This window comes from Sphaeramia orbicularis, chromosome 21 (assembly GCF_902148855.1).
Source record: "Sphaeramia orbicularis chromosome 21, fSphaOr1.1, whole genome shotgun sequence".
NCBI classification, from domain to species: Eukaryota; Metazoa; Chordata; class Actinopteri; order Kurtiformes; family Apogonidae; genus Sphaeramia; species Sphaeramia orbicularis.
Genome location: NC_043977.1, coordinates 46,503,986 through 46,525,920, shown reverse-complemented (window position 1 = coordinate 46,525,920; position 21,935 = coordinate 46,503,986). Strand labels below are relative to the sequence as shown.

At 38.0% G+C, this 21,935-nt stretch overlaps 1 protein-coding gene across 6 annotated transcripts in view; it reads left to right on the top strand.

Moving 5' to 3' along the window:
• Positions 1-21,935, top strand: part of sema5ba (sema domain, seven thrombospondin repeats (type 1 and type 1-like), transmembrane domain (TM) and short cytoplasmic domain, (semaphorin) 5Ba) — a 364,937-nt gene that overhangs the window by 121,843 nt on the left and 221,159 nt on the right. The gene's annotated exons all lie outside the window — the stretch shown is intronic.

Here is a 21,935-nt window from a genome sequence, read left to right as displayed (position 1 = left end):
GAGCTGTCTGAATAACTGCTTTGTAATGCCTCTTCTGCTCACGTCAGAGAAAAGGGACAGCGAACAGGATAAAATACTGCACACGCAGCACTCCTGTCCTGGCCGAGGTCATCTGTGCATCAGTTGGGTAGGTTCGTACTGAGATCTGACCCCCTGCAAATGAATCAGTTTTATGTTTGTCACCTCCGTCACCAGCTGTATCAGTGGGTGAGCTGCTGATGGATTCCTGGGATAGTTTGTGTGAAGTGAACCCCTTGATGTTTGTGAAGGGAAGAGATGGCCTCATGCCACTATCTTCTGCTATCAGCTGCTGATGCTGGGTCTGTAACACATCACAGAGACATGTTTTAAAGTACTGAGCAGGCCACACGCCACAAAAGGAAAGATCTGAACTCATGCTAGGGCTCAGAGGAGGACTCAAAGACCACCAGGGCTTCATATACTAAAAAATAGTAGAATAGAATAGAATAGAATAGAATAGAATAGAATAGAATAGAATAGAATAGAATAGAATAGGACTTTATTCGCCATTTGCACTGATACATTGCAGTATAGGTACATCGGAATTCTTGTGTTTCCCTGAGTCACGGAATCTAAAAAAAAGAGATAAACACAGCTAAAACATGTAAAAACAGTTATTGCACAGACAGAAACAAATACACACTTGTAAAATAGAGTACTGTATCAGGAAAAAAAGTAAAATAAAAGTAAAACAAGTTATTGGACATTTGATTAAAGTACTGGGAGGAAGACCAGGTTATTGCACATTCAATTAAAATAACAAAAAACACACTTACGTGGAATCAACCTTTTAAACCCTTAGCCTAAAATGGTCTTTTTTTCTTATTTTGATTAACTAAAAGGTTAGAAAACATGCTGTGAATGAGTCCCATTTTTCTAGAGCACTTTTTTTTTTTTTTTTTTTTACAGATCTTTCAAAATCTTTTTTACTTTATTATTTATTATTACTTTATTTTACCAGGTAGAATCAATTGAGAACAGCTTCTCATTTACAATGATGACCGGGCAAGAGGCCCCAACAGACAAAAACAGTGACAAAACGAAAAACCGAACAAAAGACAAATGGATAAAAGGAAACAGTACAGATGAATCCAAGACTCACAGCCAATAGTGAAGAGACTATGAAGTTAAAAACAACATAAATCACTACTAGAGTGTATGGGGAGAGAGCAGAAGGGGAGAGTCAAAACGTGCAACAGTCACCGAGGGAATGTTGTAGTTTCTGTTTAAATGTATGGAATGATGGGAGAGCTGAAAGTTTAAGGGAATTTTGAAGGTTCCTTCAAATCTAGCAGTCATTTACAATTTACTGCATGTTATAATTCAGCTAAAACGGCTTCTTCTTCAGCTTCTAGTACAGGCATGAGTGAAATTATCATAATGACCCAATAAAACCTATGAAGCACAACATCTCAGGTTTCAGAAACCGTTGGAATTTTTCCAATTGCGCAAACAGTGAAAGAGTTACAACCATCCAAACTGCATATGCACAGGGTGTATCAGTGATGACACGTCAGGTTTTAAAGAGTTAACTAGCCTTTTTGTTGTGGCTGAGAATAATGTGTAACCGCAAATATTACACTTGCAAATTAGCCCATAAAAATGTCAAGAGGATTGCGACATGATTAAAGTTGGAGTGCAGATTTATAGTCAAAGCTGGTGAATTACACTGTGAAATCCTTGTCATTTGGTCTAGATACTCAATACACTACTTGAAAACTTTAGTGTGTTCAAATGACAGCATTAATCATTTTTTATCATCTACAATAAAGAGCTCAGGCAGCCCAATAACTGGATACCTGGACTGCACACAAATCTTTTTTTGTTGTTTTTACAGCTGTGAATGATTATTTGGTAAATGAACAGTTTTTCCTCCTAAGATGAATCAATCAGGCTAAGTGCTCCTTTTATGAAACAACATAAAAAAAAAGGGACATGGTGAAAATTTGCACTGGCAATCACTTAATTTGCCTCAAGAAAAGTTATAGAAAATAATTGTCAAGAGATGGATAAGCTGTAAATCTACACAGACCCTATAAATGTACAGCATTAAAAATTGGTTACAAGATGTTACTAATGGGTTCATTAAAGGCTCATAAATTATTTACATATCATTTATAGGAAGTTTGTAAGAGCTGATTTTGGGTTGAAAATATAAACCTACTCGTGACCATTTTGCATACTTAAAAAAAAAAAAAAATCATTCTACGTTACAACTATATGGTTTTTGATAAAGGTTCAATACATAATATTCATGTGTTTTTGTGTACTTATGTTAAGTTTGTTTTAGGAGCCAGTCACCTGTTTAATGTTAGCTAGCTCCATTTTTAAGCTAAGTTCCCTACATCCATGACAGTGATACTTGAAAGATTTGTGGTTGCACAAATGGTGGCTGCATTCACATAACTGGTTGGGAGTTTATGTTAGCTAACTCCATTTGCCAGCCAACAGTAGCTAGCATTGCACATTGTTACTGCTGTAGAGGAGCAGAAGAGAAGGTACTCGGGAGTGAGTGTAGGGAATTGTAGTCCTCTAGAAAAAGTGTACTGGCTTTAATCATGGATGTGGGTGATTTAGTCAGTCGTTCCTTCAGAAAAGCAGTTGGCTAACATCAGTAAAGTGTTGAAAGAACGCATAACTGATTTGCTAAAGTGCTAGGGGTTCGGGTTTTTTTTTTCCTCTCTTTTCAACATTAAAGGTTCTGTGTTTATTTAGGGTCATCAAATGTTGAATTTGCAGATCATGTGGTTTACTGAGCCGGTGTTAGCCGAGTCTGTTCTGTGTTTTTAGTTAACTTTATTAAACTCCTACTGTTATAAAGCACAACAGTTCTCATTTTCTGTAATTACAGGGTGGGGAAGCAAAATGTACAATATTTTGAGGCAGGGATTGAAAGACAGTGTATGACCAATTAGTTTATTGAAAGTCATGAGAATTTATTTGCCACAAGAAAATTGACATAATAGAAAATGTTTTTATTCTATGTGTCCTTCTTTCTCAATAACTGCCTTCACACGCTTCCTGAAACTTACGCAAGTGTTCCTCAAATATTCGGGTGACAACTTCTCCCATTCTTCTTTAATAGTATCTTCCAGACTTTCTCGTAATAGTGTTGCTCATAGTCATTCTCTTCTTTACATTATAAACAGTCTTTATGGACACTCCAACTATTTTTGAAATCTCCTTTGGTGTGACGAGTGCATTCAGCAAATCACACACTCTTTGACGTTTGCTTTCCTGATTACTCATATGGGCACAAGTTTCTGAAAAGGTATGGATAATAGTGTTAGGTATGATTATGACATCAATATATGTTTGGTTTCAAAACAATTGACGTAGAACTAAATGTTCATTGTAAATTTTGCTTCCCCACCCTGTATGCAGTAATGAAAACGCAATTATAATCATTTTAGTGTAATTTTCAAAATTAAATGTAAATTTCAATTATATCTACATACTGGACCTTTAACCCTTTATAGGTCACTCACCGAAATACTCTGAAATTCTACATTTCAACCTTAGTGTGTTATTGGAGGACATAACAGGACTATTACTTTTGGGAAATTTTTCAAAAGTTTTTATTGTTACCTCCGCCAAGGAGGTTATGTTTTCATTGGGGTTTGTCTGTTTGTTTTTTAGTTTGTCTGTTTGTTTGTTTGTTAATTTGTTTTTCTGTTAACAAGATAACTCAAAAAGTTATGGACAGATTTTCATGAAATTTTCAGGAAATGTTGATACTGGCACAAGGAAGATATGATTACATTTTGGTGGTGACCGGGGGGGAGGCTGATCTGCCTTGGTGGAGGTCTGCACTCTCCGAGTGCTTTTCTAGTTATGTAGAAAATCAAGTCCAATGAAGTTACCATATATGGTTCCTGTGGCAAAAAAAAAAAAAAAAAAAAAAAAAAAAAAATTCAAGAAGTAAATATAAACTAGAAGGTAAAAATGCAAGAAAAACACATATTTGGTGAAAAGAACATGTATTTTAGAGCATTAGACCAACATAAGTGCTGATCCAGACACCTGTCCACATCCACATTCTCCCTTTGAACATCATTCCTTACATTAGTACCATTACGTCATGGTACCTAACAAAGCAGGTACACTCATTGTTCATGCAGAGGTGGACCTTATAGACCCTGTAGACCACACTGGACCTGAGATAGTTGACTCACTGTCCTCACTGGAACTGTTGCTGTCACTGTCTGGTAATGTGTGTGGAAATGACCAAAAATAGTCACTTGCCTGATAAAGGGTTGAAATTGTCCATCCTAAAGAACCCAACTTGAGGAAACCTAGAACTGTCTTATCAAAAAAAGAGACCAACATTAGTTCATTGACTTGACCATGAAAATACCTCCCGTCCTGCCGTATGAATCGTTCTTCTTTTTGGACACTAAACAGTGAAGGAGCCTGGACCTCAGCTCTCTTCACCCTCCTTTAACCATCCTTCTCTCTGTGACCTTTGGCTTGCCAATTAACAGCCTCTGCTTGGAGCATCAGGGAGCCCTCTTTTGTGGTCGTGTCGCGTTAGAGATGTGTTGGACAGACCTTTTATTTGAGTGGTTGCTCATGTCATGCCGTTTTGTTCTCTAATAACCCATCATCTGGGCACTGTCCCTTTGACCCCGAGCCTCTGACACATGGCTCCGCTAAAGGCCACCGCTCGAAAGGCTGGAAATGTGCAAGAAATTTAATCTTCCTACTAAATGTACTGAGTATGTGATTAGTTTGCTGTGGATTTAATGAACAAATATGAAAGTTTAGAGTCAGAGTCAGTGAATGAACTTCCTACCATTCAAGATTCATTCATTCATTCATTTTCTGAACCCACTTTATCCTCACAAGGGTCACGGGCGTCGCTTGGAGCCTATCCCAGCTACATAGGGGCGAAGGTGGGGTACACCCTGGACAAGTCGCCAGTTCATCGCAGGGCTGACATATAGAGACAAACAATCACTCTCACATTCACACCTATGGACAATTTAGATTAACCAATTAACCCATCAGTGCATGTCTTTGGATGGTGGGAGGAAGCCGGAGTACCCGGAGAGAACCCACGCAGACACAAGGAGAACATGCAAACTCCACACAGAAAGGTCCCACCCCCCGTCGACTGGTGTTGGAATCGAACCCAGGACCTTCTTGCTGTGAGGCATGACTGCTAACCACTGCACCACCGTGTCGTCATCATTCAAGATTCTGATTCCCTAAAGTTAAAAATTGTTTACTAGTGACTCCCTGCATATGAAGAAATGATTTCCCTCTGAGTGTGTCATTAGAATATAATTTACTCTCCTGTAGGGCAGGGGTGTCAAACTCATTTTAGTTCAGGGGCCACATTCAGCCCAATATGATCTGAAGAGGGCCAGACCACTAAAATAATAACATAATAATATTTAATTCCAAAGTTTTCTCTATGTTTTAGAGTAAAAAAAGATATAAATATAAAAATAGGTATATGGAAGATGAGCGATAAAAATAGTATTGTCCCAAATGCCATTTATGATTTCTTTGAATTAAGAGTAATTGTAATTTCAGCAGTGGTGGGCCGTCAGGGCCTGCAAGGCCTTCTCTGCTGGCTTAAAAAAATATCTGAATCACAGACTGATGTTAATTATATTTTGTCCATGAATACTTCTTAAATAATTCCAAATGGTCTGTCTGCTTCCTTTCATAGCTTTTCCCCTGGTTGTGCTGTTTTCAGACATGTATTTTCATATTAAAGCATTTAACCAATCGCATTTCTGCCATCATTATTTACCAGGCAGGGTCAAAGTCAAAGAAAACTGCCTGGAGGCCTTTACAATCAGTTCTGCAGGCCCTCTAAGCAAACCATAAGTCTTGATGAAACTGTTGCTTCAACCAATCAGATTTTGACTTGGCGGCACCAAGGTCTTTTAGCAGGCGTACGGTAACGTCAGTGTATTCACACCCTTTGACTGGATAGTCAGAGAGCTTACTAGCCAAAGCTAGCAAACTGTATCTGTAGGGAGCTGCACAAACAGAAATATAGTTGTGCTGGTTTAATAGCTGTTTTTTCAACCCACAATGGCAGAAGGAGGAGAAGAAATGGATTTGGTTGCAGATTTATCGTCAAAGCCATTTTCAAGATGGACTTTTCAAGAAAAGCTGGACATCATTAAGAGAGGTCAGACAATTCTGAAGCTAGCAAGCTGGTCACAACCAGTAAAAGGATTTGTCCGTCACTTTCAGTCCACTAACTACGACCCGTACCCCCGGTACCCGCATAGATAATCTGTACAACAGAGTAGTTGAACTCTTTTTGAGGAAAGAAAAGAGGATGGATTTTGTGTTCAAATAATCAGAATTTTTGGTGAGTAAAATGTTGCTATTTTCTTAAATAATATTGCAAGCTTATGAGGTTATTATGGATGCTTTTTTATGTGTGTCGCAGCTGTAGCTGCAGTAGAAGGAGACGTGCACCCTGGGTTTGTTTATTCAGTAAAGGCATTTATTGTGGCTATACGAGTTATTTATCAGTGATGCAATAGCTCTTTATACTGCATTTCTGCATAATAAGATGGTTTTTATAACCATAACATAGTTATTGAGGGGTGGATTGATTCAGACGGAGCACTACTGAAGGCCTAGGTGTGAAATGCACGGTCCACCACTGAATTTCAGAGATCTTTATATTTGTGAATGGACTAAAGTGAGGACAAATGTGAAGTCTAGATGGACTTGGGTTGTGGGTGTTATGGAATGGACTTGATGAATTTAAGTTGTTCACTTCTTTGACAAAGTTTTAAAAAATGCCTTAAGTTTAAAATCATTTAAGAATATTGAATTGAGATGGTAGATATGGTTTTCTTGTTGATTTTTTAATTCATGGTGTGAATGTATTTAATTTAATGTAAGCAGTGTACAGGTATAAAGGATAAGCATAAAAATAAGCTTTTGCTTCTAGCGTATTCCTTTTTTAGTTTTTATGTTGATTATAATTATCATACTAAGTGCAATGATTAATGTACAAACCAAAAATAAATTCATTCAACTCAGTTATTAAATCAAATAATTTAATAAAGTTAAATTAAATAGGTTTTTGTGATAGTATTTTATGTGTCCAACCCCTTGAGATTGAATTGGGCTGAATGTGGAGCCTGAACTAAGATAATTTTCAGAGTAATTTTTGCATTTTCCAAATTCTTGGGTTGGACTGGACCCTTTGGTGGGCCGGTTTTGGCCCGTGGGCCTTATGTTTGACACCCATGCTGTAGAGGCAAATGCTCTAGTATCTTCAAGAAACAAAAAGAGATTTTATAGATTTGAAGACTATCAGTCAGTAGATCTCTCCTGTTCTGCAGATCATCCTTGAGCTTTCTATCAGGTCCTATTAGTTTAAGCCAGACAGATTGGAGTTATGCCCCTTAAAAATAATTAATAAGTCCCAGTAATTAAAATGGAAAAATATCACATCTGTGTTGTTTCAGCTTGCACATTGTTTTTACCATTATCTGTTGTAAATTAAATATCACTGGGCCATAGAGTCTTGGTTTTACAAAAGCAATTTGAAGATATCACCCAGGAATTTACTATTGACATCTTTTACTTTTAATCTCAAAGTGTGAACAAGTTACAAAGGTCGGGTGAAGTTCTCAGCTGTACTGTTGAAGGATTTTGACTCATATTTGTAACTCTGCCAAACAGTCAGATGAATCAATAATGTTAGTGCTTGTTTCTCTTCTTGGTGTCTTTATTTTTATTGCACTAGAGGTGGGAAGCAGAAGTATTTCATTACTGTGCTGTAAGTGGTGTTTTGGGGCATCTTCACTTTTGATAAGCATTTATTTTTAATGTCTTTTTAATTCTTGCTACATTTTAACTCATATCTTTACTTTGTAGTCTTCAAAACAGGTTTGAGATTGTAGTTTGAAGGTGATGGATGGATGGATGGATCATTCAGACACAAAAAAATAAACTGAAAACCACATAGAAGATGACAGTAAAGTTAGTGGGATTGTAGACAAAAGGCATATAATGGTTCAGCTAATTTGCATATCGAAGCAAAGTTAATTTTCAAATTATACAGTATATTAACTTTCTATTTGATTTGAAGTTAGAATGGTTTAATAATCTTCACGTTGTATTAAAATGACATGAGGGTAAAGTCCCTTTGCACAGTTATAGCCAGCAGCAATGTCCTTCAAAGGTCTAGTTTGCACTTTTTATTCTTTTTTATGCTTTGAGTTCATTGCAGAGGCTGTAATTTTTCCACTTTTGCTGCCTTAAAGAAGTTAAATTAGTATGTCTACTTTTGCCAGATTTTTATGTGAAGATATACTTTACTAAAGACTATGTGGCCTCCTGCGTCTGATTCTTGAATTTCCTTCTGTAATACTCCTACCAGTGAAAAAAAAAAAAGAAAGAAATAACTTGGAAAATATAGGTATAGACAATTTGCCTTTGATTAGGTTAGCTTAGTTGAATTTAGTGTGTAATCTTAATAGTTTACTGTTGCCTTTTTTTTTTTTTTTTTTTTTTTTTTTTTTACATTTAACAGTTGTTTGTTTTTGTTTTTTGCTTTAATTCATCTTTCACACTTCCATCTGGAATGAAAGGTGCTATATGAATAAAGTTTTGCTTGCTTACAACATGACTGCAATAGAGAACACTTGAATTTTCTGCAAACATCATTTCACTTGCTCATACAGTAGCCATATTTCCATTCAATTACATTCGACTTAAGTGAACTTATAAATAATCAGAGAAGACAAGGGAAAAAATATTCTAGCGATTGTTAAAAGTTGGCAATGTAAGCTATCTTAAACATGACTATAATGAACAGACGTATGATTTAAAGAATGTTTGAAGCTTCAGGAGAATTTTTAGGAATTTATTTTAAATAAATTAATAAATTACTTAACTGTTTTTAAGAAGAAAAAAGAAAGGAAAACTCCACCTCAAATAACCTTTTCATGTAATTTTGCCATTTCCATAAACATTTTCTGATGCAAATATTCAATGTTTTAAATACATGTGGCCCGTGGAAACACACTTACTGCTTCTATTCAGCACTTCTTTAGTAGCAACAATGTACAACATTAGCTAATGCTAATATAGCTATTAGCTATCAGTATGAACACAGATTCCAACACAAACTTCATGCAGCCTAAGCACAAACACAAAGGACCTATGGGCTGTTTTAATGACAGTCTCTAAAATGGGTATCTTCAAACATGAACAGTCCTTACACCTGAAGCTCATTTCATATATATTTGTTCTAACTCTCCTGTGGGATTGGTTTGCTGTGGAGGCCTGCTGCAGCACCTTCTCTATAACACTCAGCCTGTATAGTAACTCTCTAATGTGAAACTGGTGGACAAAATTGAACAGTCTCTTACTCCCTATAAGCTTCTCCGAACTAGTTGGGTGAGTTCAAATCAATACCAGCCTGAGGGCCCCAAGTTCACACAATGAAACAGTATCAGGTAGACATGGAGAGAAATGCACTCGATAATATCACATTATGGTTTGTGTGTGTGTGAATGAAGGTGTGAGACTGTGGATGACAGTGCCAAGTGAAAATCATAATAGAGTTTCTGAGGGCCAGACGGAGTGTGTTATTACAGACTGGGGATGTGGAAAGGTATAAAATGGGTGGTTGTTACAGGTGTGTTTGAAGTGGGAGTCTGGCGAGGTTTGAACCTGTATGTAGGAGGATTTCCCAGTGTATCATATAGATTAGTGTACACACACGACAGTTCAGACAGGTGTTTGTCTGCATAGGTGTGTGAATGTAAGACTTAAGAAAAGCTGATAGCGGTCTATGCTGGCTTCTCTGCATTGTCTGTCCATTTAACCTCTTAAGACTGCAGACTGGTGTGTCATCTCCTCCAAAGCCCCTATTGTCCTTCAATCCCACTGCTCCCTGGTCACACCTACTTTTCTCCTGATTGTTACTACTTTGTTTGGTTATCTGTTGTTGAGCTAAAGTGAACAGGTATCCATCTACTAACAGTGTATGCCCTGGTATGTTACAGTCTTTGATTCAGATCATACTGCTGCAATAAGCCAGTAGTACAAGCCTAATTTAGGAAAATGAATTAAAGACATAATTTAATAAGTCAAGGGCACTGGTCATTAATTTGATGGAAGAAATCACTACTCAGGCCACACAGATTGTTAATTTGAAGCAGGAAATTAATCATTTGTGTGTGAATATGATGAAATACTGTGATCCTGTTTTTGTGGAGCTTTCAGCTTCATCTTCTTCAACAGCAGATGGAATTTGCTGAAGCACTGATGTGGAATTAATAGTATAACAGCATCAGTGAATTCCTCTAATGATGCTAAATATATCTGTATGTATGACCATTTCTGTGTTCAAACTGAGCAAAGGTGCAAGACCGTAACAGGTATAAACTGTCAAACTTGAACAGTATTGTTAAACATGGTTATCAGTTGGGACTGGGATTAGAGGATGATATTAAAATGTCCTGAAAAAACCTTATGACTAATGGTACAAATAAGCAATGGGCCTTAACCCTATAATGCCAAATGTACCATATTTGATACATGAGTTTTGAAGCCCTCTACATTTTTTTTCTTGAAAGACCTGATGTAAACAATTGATACATGTAATACACGGATAATCCACCCTGGGGGACTAACTCGTTCACCGGAGGCCTTTTTAATGACATTACAAAATTGTCATTAATGAGGAAGGAGACAGAACTTTGGCAAGTTTGAAAAGGTTGAATAGTTAGACATGTTTGTGTTATATTATGTTTTTGTTTGTTCAAAAAGAATTATATTTGAGCTTTGAGACCCGATGTATCAAATATGATACAAAATTAAAACTCATACATGGAAATTGATATTTGAAATAAATTTTTTTTTGGTAGTTCAGAAGGACCAATAAAGGCTCCAGTTTCAAAGAACTGGAATTTTCTGTCAATGATTTAATGGTTCAGGTTTTACAGGGTTAATAATATCTTTAGGCTTTATTTGAGATTTATTAATCTGATCCCATCTGGAAGCCTCTAAAGTCACATCTTTTTAATCCACAAAAAGCCATGCATTTTAAAACCCACTAAGTTAATTTCAACCATTTAATTGATATACTGTACTTTTAGAAGATTTTCCATTTTAAATTAAGTCTTATACATACATTTTGATGTTTATCATACCAATGACTGGCGTAAATATACACGCCACTTTTAACTGGCATGTTATCTGTACAGATTATAAGCTTTCCATGTGTGTGTTCTCGGCATGTCAAATACCACGCACCGAGGGTTAGGGTTTCATGTTTATATTTATTGTTTATTGATGATCCCCATTAGCCGACGCTGGGCTAGTCTTCCTGGGGTCCTCTTAAAAAAATAAATTAATGAAAAAGTTCAGGATGCAAAATCACAATACACAGATCCAGTTACAGTAAAAAAAAAAAAAAGAAAGGAGAAGAAGAAGGAGAAGGAGAAAGAAAAGAGAGAGAAAAAAAAAACATTCCCAAAATGGTAACATAAAAAGACTAGTAACTCTCAAGCCTGAATAGTGACTTGACATGTTTTCTAAATGATTTCTTACTTTAAATGTTTCTAATATTTAAAGGAAGAGTGTTCCATTATGAAATAGCTCTACACAACAGTGCTTTTCAATGAGTTAGTTTTTGGGCGTGGTAATGTAATTAGAGCTTGAGTTGAGGCTCTGGTAGTGATGAACATCAGAATTATATCCAATTTGATTGGCAAGAGCTGTAGGATATTTGGTGTAAATAATGCTGTACATAAATAACAATAAATAACAATAAGGGTTGGGGGTTAGGGTTATGTGAACTGGAGATCTTGGCATAAATTCACACACAATCAAATGCCATTTAATAACACACAAAGGTCAAAAATGCGTACGTATAGCACGCCAAATGCCATAAGAACTGGCGTGACATACAATGCAATTTCATAAGATCAGTGTCATCATACTGTCCTAAGCATATCCCTGAGCCAAACTTCCATAGACGTTTTAATAAAGTTAAAAATCCATAAAGATGTAAAGCCTCAACTTCTGCTCATCAAGACTGTGGAATTTGATCAAATTGAATATAATATATCTAAATTCCAACTGGTGTATGGAATTGACTTCTTTATTGACTTTATCTGCAAATCTTCAAACCTGTAAGAAAACTTTCTAGAAAAACACAGAAATCTCACCTGTGAAACAAACAGAGTAGTTCTAGGTTTGGATAAAAATCATGAATTCAAACAGAGGAAGAAGCTTTTGAGGGTCTTCAAAGACGAAACAAAAAATAAATAAGAGACATCAAAATATATCCTTTATCTTTTCTCTGTGTGTTTGTGTTTTGCTGTCTCCTCTGCTGTCACATCTCAGTTGACAATACCACGGTGGCGTATCAGATGCCACCTTCCTTCAGGCTCCATAATACCTTGATTCCACCACAGCCTCTGACTTGATATGAGACATAATCCAGACAGCGCCTGTCAACCCCGCCACCTCATCAGCCCTGTCAGTCAACACTGCACCATCGCTCACACACATATACATCGTTTTCTCCAGTCTTCAGGTCAGCTTTCCTCTTGTTCTAATAGAAGGTCCTTTCTCTGGCTGGTCTTGCCTTCTCAAGCATGAGTGAAGCGACTCAATAACAAGAGAAGCCTGCCCTGACCCCTCACTCACCCTGTCTTTCCAAGAAAAAACAGAAAAAAAGATCTTCTATCTCACCCTGTAACCATCTTCATGCAACATTCCAATGTCCTTCCCCCATTTGTGTTATCTATATATTCAATTGCTCTCCCTCAGGACTCCCATGAGGCCCTCTGTTGGCCCAGCCCATTCGCTATCGCAGTGCGGGCATTAAAGAGATTGGTAGGGTTGAGCTATTGAGTTGAATTAGACACGGTCAATGTAGCCTTGGCTGGACCAAACCTCCCGGGGGCACGGGAAGCAAAGGCTGAATAGGATGGGAATATGGTGGCAATATGCAACCGCAATGTGGTTGTCTGCATTTATCACAAGGCTGTAAGCTCGCTGTGATTTGTTGGTTTGATTAAACACATGTACGCTCACTGAACGGGCTTTTGCGAGTGAAATAAAATGAGTGTAAAATGTGCTCCGCTCCATTTTGCTCTGTTTAAAAACCTGCTTGATTTACACTCCGAATCAGAGGCATTGATCTTGTGTTCAGTTCCTTAAGGAAACAGGTGTTATTTCCGTCTGTTCTAATTCATCTTTGTGGGTGTGAGTGAATTCCTGAGAGCTTTTCGACGAGGAGCTATTGGTATTCCTTTTTTTTGAAAGCTAATGATGAGCACTGGGAAGATAGCAGCAGGCTTTATAGGAACAACACATTTTTCTTTCACTTAAAGCTCTGGAGGGGCTTAACTTGAAATCTTGCTAAAAGATCCTTAACAATGATGTATAATCACCTCTAATGAATCAGTGAAAAAAGGGAAAAGATTGCACCTTCACAGAGCTTTGCAGTAGAAATTGCCAATTACATTTCATATCTACTGTTTCTGATGGCAAACTTTTGTTAAGAGCAACAAATGTCTTTCTTATTTTCCCCCACTGGTCACACAGACCCCCTTAGTGGTGTTGCTTCAGAGTGCCAAAACATAGGCACTTCTTTTATACAGGCAGCAGCTGACTCCCAATGGGCCAGAAGCAATTTAATCAGCATCGTAATAGATTCTAATGAGATTGGGCTCAGCGAGTTAGTATTGAGTTGTAATTAGAAGTAGTCCCCCCTCCCAGGCTGGACTGAAATGAAGCAAAAGACCAACAAAGGTGCCTCGGCCTTTGAGAACTGGCTGAAATGGTTCAAGTATCAGCACAAGTTAGAGCTGGGAAATGTGGGGGTAATTTATACTTTTAATCAACTGTGTGTGAATGATTTGGCTACATACACTGAAACATGACTCAAAACATACTCATTATTCACTAAATTATATAACCTTATATGACTGGAGAAAAACTTTCACTCTTAATATGTTACAAGAAGCAAGCAGGTTGCATTTCAATTTTTTGTTGATCAAGAAAAATCTTGATTTTGCGCTTTAGGGATTTTTCATCATTTTCAGAACTGGAAATGTAGATTAATCTAATTAATTTGCGATATTGCCTGGCCCTGTCACAAGTTAAGACTTCAATCTTGTGCCTTCTGCTTCCTAAATTATCTCTAAATAAGTATGAATTTGATCAATTTAACGTTATTGCACTACTGCACTTTTATGTGTATGTGTATATGTACATATGTGTATTTCTTTTCTCTTTTACAGTCAGAGTTATACAGCCAGTGTGATATTAGATATAAGCTCCTCCAGTCACCCTAACTCCTCTTGTCCTCAGTGAATTTGATCCAGGTACTTCAATAATCAGTATTCTCACGTTATTACTTGTTAGCTCTGTCTAATATGTAACCATATAATGTAACCATTTGAGACTGTATCTCATTCTTTCTTTTTCTTTCTGTTTTTCCTGGTATTTTCTCTGGTGGGTAGGATTAAGAAGAAAAAAAATTACACAATATGCCAAATTTGAACAACAATATTTGAGCAGTTTTGACACAACCATCACTCATTACTTAGTACAATCTTAGACTTTTTAGTCTTTGATCAAATATGATTAAATAACATCAACATAGCATTAGTCTAAAATAACATATTATTTGCCATTGTAGACCATTATGTGTTCCAGTGATAAATGTTTTCTACCTGGTAAGTGGTTATTTTACCTGATGATTTGACTGTTCAATGTCATTGACGTAGAAGTGTCACCTAATCGTAACTCAATTACTGGTTTACCTTGTGTTGTTTGGTGAATTCAGCGATTTTCAGCTTCTTTGCAACTGTTTAACACAATGTTCAATGACAACTGGGCATGAGAAACACAGCAATAAACACTGCATTAAAAAATCAATTAACTAATTGGCAACAGGAAGTGAAAACGTAATTTTCTGTGAAAATCGTTGGCTTAGTTTGGACTTAATTCCAAAGTAGATCAGATGAACCTTACCACTGTAAACATTACCACAGCTAAAGTGTAAATCAAACTGTATTGCTAGTGTAAGGGGGCTCTGGTTTACAGTGGTGTCTGGAGTGGTAGATGAGAGTACAAATCAAATCAAGAGTGATGAGAAAAGGAAAGGGTTAAATAAGATAAGGAGTGAGGTCTACAGCTAGTATATGGAAAATCGACCCACCTGCTGAGAGAGGAATGAAATAGGTCTGACAATACAGGGGAGACTATTTGAGGAGTGGTATTTATGGCTCTCTGCCCAGCCTCTTTCCCTCTGTCGTTTTCTTCAGCTACAGATGAACACTGACATTTGAAGCCAAGGCTGTTAGAAGGGAAGTGAGTCAAGAGATGAACTTTTTTTGTAATGGAACGATCATTTATAAATCTGATACCTGTTTCTTTATCATTCATTGACTCTGTCCTGCCCCAGAAACTTCATTTAGCCATCCATTTATGACTCTTAATAGCAATGCAGCAGTTTTCTTTACACCTCATCAATGAAAGGTGCCAATCAAATATACAGGTATACAGCAAACGTTCAAAACTGTCCCACATTTCTAACACTTACTGCTCACATTTCTACTATAATTTAGTACTTCAGTTCCACACACACTGTTGTATCAGTGGGCAGTCTGCCATACAGTTCCCCTGGGAGACTGTCGAGGTCTGTGCCGAAATACACTCAACCTGGTTCCTGCTGCTTGACTACCAACTTGCCTGCTCTGTTGCCATAGATACAAGTTGGCATTGGCTGGGGCTTATGAGAGTCTGCACTCAGGAAAGGTTTAGATTTACTAGCGGCCATCTGGATAAAGACTGGAAATGAGAGGAAGGCTTACCTTTATTTATCTAGGTTGAGCTTTCCATAATTACCTTAGCACCGTAACAATGTTGACTTTTCATTTGCAACAACTGGGAGAAAAAGCAACTTGTATTGTTAGGTTGTTTACAACAAGTTGAACTATTCTGAAGCATCCTGTTGAGATATGTTGTAAAAGTTGTGCACCTTCACAGGCCTTGCTCTTAAACATTAAGGTCAAATGGTGTGTCTGCTGTAAACTGTCTGGGTGTGCTGCCACAATGAGTGTTAAACAGAAGCAAAGGACCCAAAGACAAGAAAAAGCAAGAAAAATAATGTAGAGGGAAAATAAGATACAGACTGGAGACATTTTAAGGCAAAACCCAACATAATGTGACATTGTATCTAACAATAACACCCCTTTTCTACTGTTTCAGAGTTAGTTAGTGTTTTGACAGCCAAAGACGTTGCGCTTTTTTCCTGTTTCCACTTTCCTGGGCTGGGTCTGTAAACTGCTTATATGATGGGCTCGTGGCAGGATTATCAATACCAACTGACGACAAGCTAAAATGTTGTATTGGAAAACAAGCACAAATGTGTTGGCCCAATCTTTGTTTTAAACTATCGATGTAGGTTCTCAAAGTCAGGAAAAATTCTTGTAAACAGATATGATGTAGTCCACAATTATTCTGGTGCATGAATTTCAATCAATCAATCAAATTTTATTTATATAGCACCAAATCATAACAAGTTATCTCATGACGCTTTACATATCGAGTCGGTCGAAACCAGACTCTAAGCCAATTTACAGAAACCCAACAGAATCCTCCAGGAGCAAACACTTGTGACTGGTGACAGTGGCAAGGAAAAACTTACCTTTAACAGGCAGAAACCTCGAGCAGACCCCGACTCCTGGAGGATGGCCGTCTGTCTTGACCAGTTGGGGTTAAAGAGAGAGAGTAAAGGAGAAAAAGGGAGAGCGATGGAGATAGAGAGAGACTGGGGGAGAGGGGGAGAAGGGGGGGAAGTAGGGGGAGACACATGGATGCGGTTGATGCACAGATAACTGAACTAGAACTGTCAAAAGTAGATCAGCTGGTGTTAGCATACTTACTTGAAACCAGAACAAAGGTCCATGACTGTTAATACTTCTACTACAAATACAAGTACTAACAGTGGATATACTACTATTACAACAGTTTGTACAAATAATAGAAACCTCTACCATCTATAGAACTATATAATAAACACTATCATAACTATATGGATAAGTGAGTGATGATGATGAAGGCAGGAGAGAGGCAGGACCACAGCAGCAGGTCCAGAGATGATCCAGGGAAAACCTTTGATGATCCAGGGAAAACCTGTGATGATCCTGGGAAAAACTGTGATGATCCTGGGAAAACCTGTGAGGCAATAAAGCACAGAGACTCCGGGGAAGAAGTCAGGTCAGTAACACGTATTCACTGGGGCATAAATAGAAGAGAAAATTAGGAGAGAAAAGGTCAGGGAGAAAGAAGAACAGAGAGGAGGATGAGCAGAGAAGAACTCAGTGTATCCAGATGAGTCTCCATCAGTCTAAGCCTATAGCAGCATAACTAAGAGCAGCCTGAGCCACCCTAACTATAGGATTCATCAAAAAGGAACATTTTTAACCTACTCTTAAACATAGAGAGCGTGTCTGACTCCCGGACCGAGGCAGTGGGGTGGCTCCACAATTGTGGAGCTTGATAGCTGAAGGCTCTGGCCCCCGTCCTACTTTTGGAGGTTCTAGGGACCACCAGTAAGCCTGCATGTTGAGAGCGTAGTGCTCTAGATGGATTGTATGGAACTAAAAGCTCTTTCAGATAAGTAGGTGCCTGGCCATGAGGGACTTTGTAAGTGAGGAGGAGTATTTTGAAGTCTATCCTAGCTTTTACAGGGAGCCAGTGCAGAGAAGCCAACACAGAAGAAATATGGTCTCTAATACTAGTTCTAGTCAGTACACGGGCAGCAGGATTTTGGATTAGCTGAAGGGTCTTTAAGGACTGTTTGGTACGGCCTGAGAGAAGTGAGTTACAATAATCTAGTCTGAATGTAATAAAAGCATGGACTAATTTTCACTTCAGTTTGTTCATTGATCCATTGATTGTACAAGTTTGTGAGGACAGATGACTTTTCCCACATGTCTGTAGAGCTCTGCTTTTTGGACCACTGGACTTATGTGTTCATCTTTGTAATGAGGGGTTGAGGCAGTGCAACCCTGTATCTCTCTGGATGTGATGTCAATGACAATGGTATGCATTAACCCTTGGAAGATATTCTCCTTAAAGATAGATAGATAGATAGATAGATAGATAGATAGATAGATAGATAGATAGATAGATAGATAGATAGATAGATAGATAGATAGATAGATAGATAGATAGATAGATAGATAGATAGATAAAGTTGCGGAAAAAATTATAAGACCACCCCTTGTTTTCTTCAATTTCTTGTTCATTTTAATACCTGGTACAACTAAAGCTACATCTGCCTTGAGAAATACAATGATAACAACAAAAATAGCTCATAAGAATTAATTTCAGAGCTGATATCTATCCATTTTTCATGGTTTTCTTGATAATAACCAAAATCACTTCAGTTCTTACATCAGTAGCTATGGCATTGTACAGCCAAAAACAGTGCTTTCAGGCATTCCATTTTATCATTTCTGTCTGTTTTAGTCACATGATACACACAGGAGTTAGCACTTGATTGCATAACCATTGTTTTTTTATGATTTTTGATGGTCTAATAAGTTTTTTCCACAACTGTAGATAGGCTAGATCAATTATTTTAATCTGAGCTCCACTGGATGCCATAGTGTGCTGCTATTAATAGAACTATAACCCAACATCTACAAGATAGGCTACTTTGTGTATCAAGTATCCGTCTTAAAAGTGAAGGATCAGTCCTACAGCTGTCCCAAAGTCCTAAACATTTCACTACAAGTACCTGTGCATTTTCACTGCAGATGAGTTCTGTCCTCACTTGTCACAAAGTTATTGACAAGGGACGTGCCAGTAGATCTATTGGTCCAATCTTTGACAAGTTCCCTCTAAGTTCCGACTTTGAGTGTACCTTTCATTGACTCACTGTTTGTGCTAAGGTGTCTGAGTGACAGACAAACATGTCTCAGGGAGTCTTTTCAAGCATCTGCTGTGTGTTTGTCGATGATCGTGGAGACAGCTCACCCAATGGTATAGATCGTCCCACCAACTTGAAGACAAAGTGTGGCTAATCCAGAACACAGCAGGATGGAAAATTGGATGGACTCCATTCAGGCCTCTTTGGAGTGGCCTTGCTTGGTATAAAAACACACACGCTCACACAAGTGGATGTTGGCACACAACTTTCGTCAGTTCTGCCCACGTGCTGTGACCCAAAATGGAGTGTGACCAGCTGTCCATGGCTGGATTTTGCAGCTTTTCAGAGCAGAGATTGAAGTGTCTGGGTTCACAGCTTCTGACAAGACTTACAGAAATGTCTCCCTTCTAGTCATAAACCTCATTCGGCTGCTGACAGGATGGTTCACCCATGTGTCCACGCTGTGATAACTTGCTCACCAAAGTTTGAACTTACACCAAAGTCCTATTCATCTGTCATCTGATCTCATGGCTCCTGCTCTCAGTCTAGCTTTTGGACTAATGAGAGGATTTGTAGCATCAGCCTTTGACTTTCAGGTCTGTGTGATTTAATGTGAATTAAGCCCCCACTCGTTCTAGTGCGGCAGATACTAGAAACAAGAATCGGTGGTGTCCTAATGTTTCAGAATAGATGCCCCCCATAGACCTTCATCATGGGTATCTGCCTCTGTGTCCTGTTGTTTCACTGTTATTTAATAAAGGAGTAAAATGCCACGAATATGTAAATGAATACTCAGCTGCATAAAAAACCCCGACACCTGTGCACCCCCCCTTCTGGTAATGGAAAAGGTGTCCCTAGAATTTGAATATGTGTATAGCCAACATGACAATGTTTTGTCTTTTCTTTCATTCTCATCGTCTTCAGGTACATTCAACTGTTTGCAGTTGTTTTGTAATATAACATTTAGAAGATGTACTGCATCAGTGTGATGATTTTACATTTATATTAGATAAAAGACAGTACTTTCATAGATCTATTTTTTTCTATCATGTGAGACTTTTACCATCAAGCCTTTTTCATAAAGCCCTAATTGTAGCTATTAAGAACCAGTCTGTCTCGGGGTTTTAAGATAATAAGGAAAGACTCTGCTGGTCAAAATATTAAGGTTGAGAAACAAATGAGGATAGAAAAAAATTTAAAACCATTAAGTTTTGCGTAAGGATAGGCATATAAATGCATATGTCAAACTTAATCTAAGAGAAAATAACTTCCAGTATCTTTGTTTAGCATGTGGTCAGGAATAAGCTAAATTACATCAGTTCAAATGTGGTGCAGGTGTAACCACCACCACCCCACCCCCCACATGAGTGGCAGATACCAGAAGTTTTAAGATAGGGAAAAGATTTGTCATGTTTTCTAGTTTTCTTTTAGTTTTTTTTTTTTTTTTTTCAGTTTAGTGTCTTTATGACTAACAAACCCTTGTTAGAAAATGTAATATCTGCAGGCCAGGGGTGACATGAAACTTCTGCCTCAAGTGGGCTCCATGCACCTAAAGGAAAATCAATTTTAGAGGAACATAAACTTTTTTCAATTATTATTGTGGTATTTTATGGTGTGGCTTTAACAGCTGAAAGAGAACAACAGACGAGCAGCAACAAAAGTATTAAACAACAAAGCATGAATTAGCACAAATATGTTTTAGACTTTTTGGTCAGGGCAAGACAATAATGCGTATGATTCAGAGCAAGCCTGAAAGTGTCTTACTCATATCTGTAGCCTAACCCTGACCTTAAAGGCTACCTGGAGCTATTTCAAAAGATCACATATAATAATAGCAGTTCCATCCTATAACTTACATCATAGCCATTTGTCAAGTACACACCAGTACTACGTCACTACTCCGTCAGTCATTCATTCTCAGTGATGTGTTGCCTCTTTCATGGGCTGCTCCAACACCGGTAGTGATGCAGTGTCATTGATTTGTCCGATTACCTGGGCTGCGATGGATGGGTCACTGACCCTGTGCAGCAGACACCAGTCTAAGATGACACATTATCGGCCAGTGTTGATAATGGTGGAGTGCAAAGCTGCACAAACAACAAGCGTAAACACATGCTTTTTACTCAGTCTCGCTCCCTGACGGCTGCTTGTTTACTCACACTTGATCACCCGGAATCAACACAGGTACGTCACACCTGACTGGCAGTGGCAACGGCCCCATAGGTTCTGCCCCTGTGCATAATTCACATAATAAAAAGGTCCAGTGTGGTGCATTTATGGCGATTTTTTTTTTTTTACTAAATTTGCGCTTCTCTTGTTTATAAGTAATACACAAAGCACTATTAATGTTGTAAACACAAGCAGTACAGGTGCACTTTAAGAGAAAGTTTGCTTTGGTTTAGGGATTCTTCAAATTTGTCTGAATCTGAAAAGGAACATCTTAGTCTCTGTGTTTAGCATGTGGCTAACACACAACCTAGACTATATGAGCTCAAACATGTCTTAACGTTAGCCCTAACCCTGATTGCTGACCACATGGATGTCAGAGGGTTTCATGTGCAGTTCTTTTTCAGTCACAGTAGGACCTGGTTTCCCTTCATTCTTTGGCTCAAGTCCCCTGACCGTCCTCCTGTCTTATCAACAGTGTGTTAGGTGGCGGTAGCAAGGGGCCATTGACGGTATTGTAAGGCATTTGCCTAATTAGTTACCAGCTGTAGTCAGAGGAATAATTGATTGCAGGATAATATGGTTGATTTGCAACTCAACCAAGCTAATAATTTGTTATTGATTGAAGCATTAGCAAGGAAAACACTACAGTGAGATGTAGCCCAGCCAAAGTGCTGCAGAAAGTTGATGCCCTGAGTTTTTAATCTACTTTAATGATATTACACCTCGCTAAGCTAACATCGTAAGGCGCGCAGGGCAGGAGATGATGAACTGCTGGTTTCAGCTCAGCACTGTAGACTCATATGTTATGACTAGAGGAGATTGCATTTACTCAAGAGGCAGA